General features: G+C 47.7%; 2 non-coding genes across 2 annotated transcripts; one reads left to right on the top strand and one right to left on the bottom strand.

Moving 5' to 3' along the window:
- The first annotated feature begins 4,581 nt into the window (after positions 1-4,581).
- Positions 4,582-4,717, top strand: LOC114816127. The gene has a single exon (XR_003763913.1). It is a non-coding gene; the product is annotated as a small nucleolar RNA SNORA7 (small nucleolar RNA).
- A 3,516-nt stretch (positions 4,718-8,233) lies between these two features.
- Positions 8,234-8,371, bottom strand: LOC114815957. Its single transcript, XR_003763749.1, has one exon. It is a non-coding gene; the product is annotated as a small nucleolar RNA SNORA7 (small nucleolar RNA).
- Between the last annotated feature and the right edge of the window lie 810 nt (positions 8,372-9,181).

The following is a 9,181-nucleotide window of genomic DNA, read 5'->3' as shown; positions in this document are numbered from 1 at the left end:
ACACAGTTGACAAGTGGCGGAGCTGGGATACGAACCCATGACCTCTGACTCCCAAGCCCGGGCTCTCTCCACTGAGCCACCGATCCCCTTCTCTCACCTTGTTATTCTCCTACCCAGGCCACACACTTTGCTCCTCTAATGCCAACTTTCTCACTGTACCTTGATCTCGTCTCTCTCGCCTCTGACCTCTTGCTCACGTCCTGCCTCTGGCCTGGAATTCCCTCCCTCTTCATATCTGACAGACAATTACTCCCTCCTCCTTCAAAGCCTTATTGAAAGCACATCTCCTCCCAGAGACCTTCCTTTCTTCTTCTCCTACTCCCTTCTCCGTCACCCTGACTTGTTCCCTTTATTCATCTCCTCTCCCAATCCTTCAGTATTTAAGTAAATATCCGTAATTTCATTTATTTATATTAATGTGTGCCTTGCCCTCTAGACTGTAAGCTAGTTGTGGGCAGGCAGTGTCTTATATCATACTCTCCCAAGCGCATAATACAATGCTCTGCACGTGGTAAGCACTCAGTAAATATGATGCACTGACTGACTGGCCTGGGTTCTAGTCCCTGCTCTGCCACTTGTCTGCTGTATGACCTTGGCAAGTCACTTCACTTCTCTGTGCCTCAGTTACCTCATCTGTAAAATGGGAATTTAGACTTTGAGCCCCACATTGGGTATGGACTGTGACCAACCTGATTAGGTTTATTTACTCCAGTAACCCTAATGATAAAAATCACTTCTTGGAATTTCTTGTTCAAATTCTTCCTGATTCTTATCAGGTGGATGAAGAAACCTGGATTTTTTAGGACAAACAATATCGGGCTTTCACTCTCTTTTAAAGAGCTCTCCTTTTTTCCTCCCCCCAAAAAAAGATATTGATCCAGTGTCACTTTCTTTTGGCTCTCAAGACCTGGAGGTAAAAGGAAAGAAAACGAAGTAGATAATGTGTAATATTTTCGTTACTTCTCATTTCTTCGATATCTTGCATCATTTTGGGCTTTCATTTTTTTGAAGTCTTCTGGCTACACAATCCCCTTAGGACTGTAATGACATTTAGGGAGTCTGAAATGGAGAGCCACTGTGTAAAACCTTCATGAAATGGACGTTTAGGCAGAAGTTCAACTTTTTAAATCAGAAAAAAAAAGCTAATCTTCATTCCCCATTAATGGAGGCATTCTTTATTATTCCTTCTTTTGCCCTTTCTTTTCTAAGTCATATCTCACCGTCACTGTCAAATGCTGGTGCAATTTACAAGTCACGAGAAGATTTCAAATTTGATTTTTAAAGTGAGAGGAAGAGAATAATGGAAGGATCGGCTATAATGTGCTATGTTCTTCCAGTGGATGTGCTTGGGGGTCAAGGTAATGGGTCTTTATTCACTGGATGGAGGGTGAAAGTTTGTATCGTCACCTAGGCTACATCTTGATTGGTGGCATGTTGTACGGGGCAAATATACCACTTAAAGAAAAAGGCTTTTCTTTCTCTCCCTTTGTTCCCCTTACTATACCATCTATGCATCTCAGCCCTCTTGGTTATCCTAAATCAGGCAGTCTCAGTTTTTTATTTTAAATGGTACTTGTTAAGCTCTTACCGTGCACCAGGTATTCATTCATTCAATAGTATTTATTGAGCGCTTACTATGTGCAGAGCACTGTACTAAGCACTTGGGATGAACAAGTCGGCAACAGATAGAGACAGTCCCTGCCGTTTGACGGGCTTACGGTCTAATCGGGGGAGACGGACAGACGAGAACAATGGCACTAAACAGCGTCAAGAGGAAGAACATCTCGTAAAAACCGATGGCAACTAAATAGAATCAAGGCGATGTACAATTCATTAACAAAATAAATAGGGTAACAAAAATATATACAGTCGAGCGGACGAGTACAGTGCTGTGGGGATGGGAAGGGAGAGGTGGAGGAGCAGAGGGAAAAGGGGAAAATGAGGCTTTAGCTGCGGAGAGGTAAAGGGGGGATGGCAGAGGGAGTAGAGGGGGAAGAGGAGCTCAGTCTGGGAACGCCTCTTGGAGGAGGTGATTTTTAAGTAAGGTTTTGAAAAGGGAAAGAGAATCAGTTTGGCGGAGGTGAGGAGGGAGGGCGTTCCGGGACCGTGGGAGGACGTGACCCGGGGGTCGACGGCGGGATAGGCGAGACCGAGGGACGGTGAGGAGGTGGGCGGCGGAGGAGCGGAGCGTGCGGGGTGGGCGGTGGAAAGAGAGAAGGGAGGAGAGGTAGGGAGGGGCAAGGTGATGGAGAGCCTCGAAGCCTAGAGTGAGGAGTTTTTGTTTGGAGCGGAGGTCGATAGGCAACCACTGGAGTTGTTTAAGAAGGGGAGTGACATGCCCAGATCGTTTCTGCGGGAAGATGAGCCGGGCAGCGGAGTGAAGAATAGACCGGAGCGGGGCGAGAGAGGAGGAAGGGAGGTCAGAGAGAAGGCCGACACGGAAGTCTAGCCGGGATATAACGAGAGCCCGTAACAGTAAGGTAGCCGTTTGGGTGGAGAGGAAAGGGCGGATCTTGGCGATATTGTAGAGGTGAAACCGGCAGGTCTTGGTAACGGATAGGATGTGTGGGGTGAACGAGAGGGACGAGTCAAGGATGACACCGAGATTGCGGGCCTGCGGGACGGGAAGGATGGTCGTGCCATCCACGGTGATAGAGAAGTCTGGGAGTGGACCGGGCTTGGGAGGGAAGATGAGGAGCTCAGTCTTGCTCATACTGTATTAAGCGCTGATATATACAAGATAATCAGTTTGGACGCAATCCCCATCCCATGTAGAACTCAGTCTTAATCCCCATTTTAAAAATGAGGTGACTGAGGCACAGAGAGGTTTAGTGACTTGCCCAAAGTCACCCAGCTGACCAGTGTTGTAGGTGGGATTATAACTCGGGTACTCTGACTCCCAGGCCTGTGCTCTTTTCGGGAGGCCACACTCCTTCTGGTTTTCAGTGTATTCACCTTTCTTTCCTTGGCCTTCACCTCTTCCAGGCCATGGGCAGGGGTGGGCAGGCTTTCCACCGTGAAAGTTGGTCCTCTGATCCTGGTTGAATCAGACATGCAGAATGGTCATGCTGTGGGAAGGTCGTCCTATTGTAACATTCATTCATTCAAATGCATTTACTGAGCACGTGCTGTGTGCAAAGCACTGTACTAAGCGCTTGGGAGAGTAGCATATAGCAACAAACAGACAAATTCCCTGCCCCCAACAAGCTCACAGTCTAGAGGGGGATACAGACATTAATCTACATAAATAACTAAATAAATTATGCATATTTATATAAGCGTTGTGGGACTGGGAGGGGGAGGCGAATGAAAGGAGAAAGTTAAGGCGACACAGAGGGAGTGGGAGAAGGAGAGAGGAGGACTTAGGGAGGCCCCTTTGCCCCGGAGAAGCAGAGTGGTTTAGTGGCAAGAGCATGGACTTGGGAGTCGGAGGACATGGGGTCTAAATCCCTGCTCCACCACTTGTCTGTTGTGTGACCTTGGGCAAGCCATTTAATTTCTCTGTGCCTCAGTTACCTCATCTGTGAAATGGGGATTAAGACTGTGAGCCCCACGTGGGACAACCTGATTACCTTGCATCTACTCCAGAGCTTAGAAAAGTGCTTGGCATATAGTCAGTGCTTACCAAATACCATGATTATTATTTGTATTACTATTAGAACAACGTTTGACACAGAGAAAAGACTTAAAATATTTTTTTAAAAGTAAAATAGGGAAAACATTGTACAGAATAAGAATGTAAAACACTAATTTTAGTTCCATCATTGAATTGATGGCTTTCTTTATGTTGGTCTGGATCTGTTACTCCAAGTAAGCAGGGCTCTTTCCTGATATTTTGGACAATGTTGTATACTCAATTGATCAGTAATAATAATGTTGGTATTTGTTAAGCACTTACTATGTGCAGAGCACTGTTCTAAGCGTTGGGGTAGATACAGGGTAATCAGGTTGTCCCACGTGAGGCTCACAGTTTTAATCCCCATTTTACAGATGAGGTAACTGAGGCACAGAGAAGTGAAGTGACTTGCCCACAGTCACACAGTTGCCAAGTAGCAGAGCTGGGATTCAAACCCATGACCTCTGACTCCCAAGCCCATGCTCTTTCCACTGAGCCACGCTGCTTCTCTAATGAGTAGTATTTATTATGTGCTTATTCTGGGAAGAGCACTGTGCTAAGTGTCTGGAGGAGTACAATAGAATTAGTAGACATGATCTCTGTCCTCAAGGATCTTACAGTCTAGAAAGGAGACAGACACTCAAATTTAATGCCTAATAGTAATAAGGATAAAGATGCGTACATAAGTGCTCCAGTGGAGATGGTTAAATATTCTAGGTGGAAAGAGTGTGACCTGGGAGACAGGAGACCTGGGTTCTAATCCTGGCTCTGCCACACACTGTTGGACCTTGGGCAAATCACTTCACTTCTCTGTGCCTCAATTCCCTCATCTTTAAAATGGGGATTTAATACTGGTTCTCCCTCCTATTTGTACGTTAAGGCCCATGTGAGCCCCAATTATTTTATATCTACCCGAGCGCTTGGCACACAGTAAGTGATTAATAAACGCTAGGATGATGATGACGTCCCTCTCAGGGTCACACCTGGAGAGTTTCCAGTCCTCTACCAGTCTCGACTATGGGAGGGAGAGTCAAACAGGCATACTCATTCCATTCCTAACTTGGGCAGTGGCTAGCGAGTGGAAGGCAATCTGCTGCAAGTCAAAACTCACCTGTGCCAGGCAGCAGTGGCATGGGAAAGAGTTGAGGGCGGAGATTCAAGTTTACCGTGTGGAAGGAGGCAATAGTAAACCACTTATGTATTTTTACCAAGAAAACTCTATGGATCCACTACCAGAACGACTGTAGATGGAGGTGGGGAGTTCTGGGAGAGATGTGTCCATGGAGTTGCTATGAGTCGGAGATGACTCGACAGCATAAGACACTGATGATACCGATGATGATTATGAGTTTAGGTGATGTGGAAGCACTAAGTGGCAAAAGAGGGGGAGATCAGAGATTAATAAGGGAAGGCCTTCTGAGGGAGATGTCATTTCAAGAGGACCTTGAAGATTGGGGACAGCACTGGTGGGCCAGAAGGAAGGGAGGAAAAGCGTGGCCTCGTGGACAGGCTTAGGAGCCAGAAGGACCTGGGCTCTTATCCTGGCTCGGCCACTCCTCTGATGTGTGACCTTGGCCGAGTCACTTGAGTTCTCTGCGCCTCAGTTACCTCAAGGGTACAGTTAGGTTTAAGACAGTGAGCCCTGTGGGTTACAGGGACCGTGTCCAACCCGATTAACCTGTATCTACCCTAGTGCCTGGTACAAAGTGAACGCTTAACAGATACCATTAAAACAAGGGAGAGGGTGTGGGCCCATTAGTGTGTAGGCATTATTTCAAAAACTAGACATCCCCTACATTCCAGAGACCGGGCTAGCCCACTCACATTTCTGGGACATTTCGGTGCCATCCCTACTGAGTCACAAATGACTATGGGATGTGTTTTTAATTGGGTTCCAGGCTTCAAAGACTTCCCATTAGAAATAAAATAATCTGTTTCCGTCACCCCCAGAGATTTAGGTCAGCTGTTCCCGTCTCTGATTCTCTCTGTCCCTTGTTCTCCTGATTTACTGGACTGGAACGAGAGGAAACAGGCTTCCCGGAGAGCTTACGAAAGGCTTTGCCATCCATCCTGGCCTCCCGGGGAGTCATCACACCACCCCACTCCTGTCCATGGAAGTAAATAGGGCAGAGCCAACTAGCAGGAAACCCCCACGTCTTGTGCTTTTCCCTGAAGGTGGGTCCCTGGGTGAGATGGAGAAGGAGAAGAGGCCTGACACAATTGTTTTCACAATGCCTAGCCTTGCACCAAATTCATCATCACGGTAATTTTGTCCGAGCCCGTCAAGTGGCAGCTATTGTTCCCTTAACGTAACACGGCCCTCTGGCCTCTGCTTTCAAAGTTTTCCAAGTACGTTTTCCTTTGTCATACACAACGTGTGAGCTTAAAACATTTCTTCTCACCTGGAGCCTCCACGTCAAGGATCGTTTACCGTGTCGAAACCAACCCGAGAAATCTCGATGAAACTCCTATTCCCCGTTTTATCCCCAATTCATTCTATACCTTATCAGACATGCACTCCCAGGTCTAAGCATCATGAAATAAGACCTTACGCTGCCAGGTCCTAGTTCTGGCAGGTCAGAGAGGAAGAAAATTAATTCCACACCAACGCAAGAAGCGAAAGCCCTCAGTGGTGCCTGTGTAGAGGCATAGATGTTCTAGAATCTAGAGAAGCAGCGTGGCTCAGTGGAAAGAGCCTGGGCTTCGGAGTCAGAGGTCATGAGTTTGATTCCCGGCTCTGCCACTTGTCAGCTGTTTGACTGTGGGCAAGTCACTTCACTTCTCTGTGCCTCAGTTACCTCATCTGGAAAATGGGGATTAACTGTGAGCCTCACGTGGAACAACCTGATGACCCTGTATCTCCCCCAGTGCTTAGAACAGTGCTCTGCACATAGTAAGCGCTTAACAAATACCAACATTATTATTATTATTAGAATCCTAATGAAGCCAGGAGTCTATGAAGTAGCTCTCTCGCTCTTTTGGTAATTTGATAACCTAATGGGGAGAGAGAGAGAACTGCCAAGTCCCACAGCTCAGATAAGGCACTGGAGTTCAGACAGACGTGGGAGGAAAACTCCAAAGAGTCCAGAGCAAGTGGGAGATTCAGCGATTCCCAAGGGGAAGTGCTCTAGGATCAGGCACCAATGTCACACACACTTCACCAACAAGATGCAGCAAGACACGATGATGTTGCAGAATTTATCGTTATAATTATGGCACTCATGGAGCCCTTGCTGTGTACTAATCTCTGGGTTGGATATAAGACTTTGAGATCAGACACAGTCTCTGTCTAACATGGGGCTCACAATCTATTTTATCCCCATTTTGCAGATGAGGAAACTGAGGCCCAGAGAGCTTAAATAGCTGGCCCACGGTCAGCCCAAGTCTCGAACCCAAGCCTCCTGTTTCACAGTCCCATACTCCTTCCTCTATGCTGTCTCCCCTCTTGTACTGCTACTATCTTTGCAGAAATCTTTGGGTCAGAATTGGCTTGAAACTAGAGCATTTCTCTGGGGCACCCCAGCTCCTCCTCAGTGACTCTAGAACTACTACGTCCTTCTCCCAGGTCTGCGGGAACTCAGATGCTCTGGTCAAGCCATGGAACCTGGCGGCAGAGCCACAGAGGAGGGAGAGCGGGTGCTGAAAGTCAGTCTTGTGGACATAAGAACGATTAATAATAATCGTGGCATTTGGTAAGCACTTAATATGTGTCAGGCACTGTACTGAGCGCTGGGGTGGATAGAAGATAATCAGGCTGGACACAGATGATGTCATGCCGGTACGGGTCAGGGGACAAGCCAGCTGAAAATCAGATCATCCTTGGTAAAAACTGGACGAATGCTCACTCTATTCACTGTACACGGAATTCCTCCAGGAGACAGCGAGATCACATCAGCCCAGGGCAGACAGTCCACTCGTAAAAAAGTGGGAGACCTCCTAACTGGCAAGAAAACCTCACCTTTGACTGTTTTTCGACCTTTGAAAAGACTATGGGAATGCAGGAAGCTTAGGCTTTCTGAGAAATATAATCTCCCTTAGAATACTTCGGGTCTTTCTTAATAATGATAATAATGGTTAAGTGCTAACTATATGCCAAGCACCGAACTAAGGACCGGGGTCCTGTCTTAAGTTGTCGAGTAGTCTCCGACCCATGGGGACTCCATGGACACACAATAATAACGTTGGTATTTGTTAAGCACTTACTATGTGCAGAGCACTGTTCTAAGCGCTGGGGGAGATAGAGGGTCATCAGGTTGTCCCACGTGAGGCTCCCATTTAATCCCCATTTTACAGATGAGGTAACTGTGGCACAGAGAAGTGAAGTGACTCGCCCACAGTCACCCGGCTGACAAGTGGCAGAGCCGGGAGTCGAACCCATGACCTCTGACTCCGAAGCGCAGGCTCTCTCCACTGAGCCACGCTGCTTCACATCTCACCCAGAACACCCCACCTCCAACTGCAATCATTCTGGTAGTGTACCCGCAGAGCTTTCTTGTTAAAAAAAAAAAAAAAAAAAATGGAAGTGGTTTACCATTGCCTCCTCCTGCACAGTAAAGCTTGAGTCTCTGCCCTCAACTCAATCCCATGCCACTGTTGCCCAGCACAGGTGAGTTTTTGACTTGGAGCAGATTGCCTTCCACTTGCTAGCCACTGCCCAAGCTAGGAATGGAATGGGTGGGCCTCCGCTCGACTCTCCATCTTGTAGTCGATACTGGTAGAGTATTGGAAACTCTCCGGGTGCGACCCTGAGAGGGGAGGCGAAGTGATAGGGTAGTAACAAGATGATAAGATTGGACCCGGTCCCACTCCATCTGGGGCTCAAAATCCAAGGGGGAAGGACGGGTATTGAATCCCCATTTTGCGGATGAGAAAACAGGGACTCAGAGAGGTTAAGTGACTTGCCCGGGGTCACTCAGCGGAGCCGGAATTAAAACCCAGGTCCTCTGCCTCCCAAGCCCATGCTTCTTTCGACTAGGCCTTGCTGCGTTTTCCTTGCTTCTTCCCTTCAGTCCCTTAGCTTCATTTCTGAAAGAAGCCGGAGTGTTTGTCAACAAACCCGTCCCTGATTTTTCAGACACCGTCTCTGAAGCGAAAGCCCTCTCCCCACTTTTTCTTAGGGAGTTTCCACTCTGTAAAACGCAACAGTCTCACGCTCCTTTAAAATCAAGTGAACTCAGCAACGCCCAGTGGAGTCAGCGGGGCCGCTTGTTTGAATGCTTGATAACGCCCTCGTCGTCTCTCCCTAGACCTGGCCTCGTTCTCTCCTTCTGTGTTGGTGAGCGATCTATAGAGATAGAAAACCTCACCGGAACATCCCCCAACAAAGGGAGCACGAGCCGAGACGGTCGAAATATCCTGCTCCGGTGCCAGCTCAGGTTTCAAAAAGCGATCTGATCTCCGAGCGCTACATCCAATAGATCTTCAACCCATGGACAAGCTTGGTCTCTGCCAGAAACTCGCAATGGATGCATTGATTTTGTTCCTCCCGGCTTCCTCGCAGAGAAGAGTTGCTGCCCACACTGTGCACAGGGGCACAGGGCAGTCTACTTTTGCCTGCTATATGCC

This window comes from Ornithorhynchus anatinus, chromosome 1 (assembly GCF_004115215.2).
Source record: "Ornithorhynchus anatinus isolate Pmale09 chromosome 1, mOrnAna1.pri.v4, whole genome shotgun sequence".
In the NCBI taxonomy this organism is placed as follows: domain Eukaryota; kingdom Metazoa; phylum Chordata; class Mammalia; order Monotremata; family Ornithorhynchidae; genus Ornithorhynchus; species Ornithorhynchus anatinus.
Note: the sequence above shows the minus strand (reverse complement) of the source record. Positions and strands in the feature narration are given on the sequence as shown.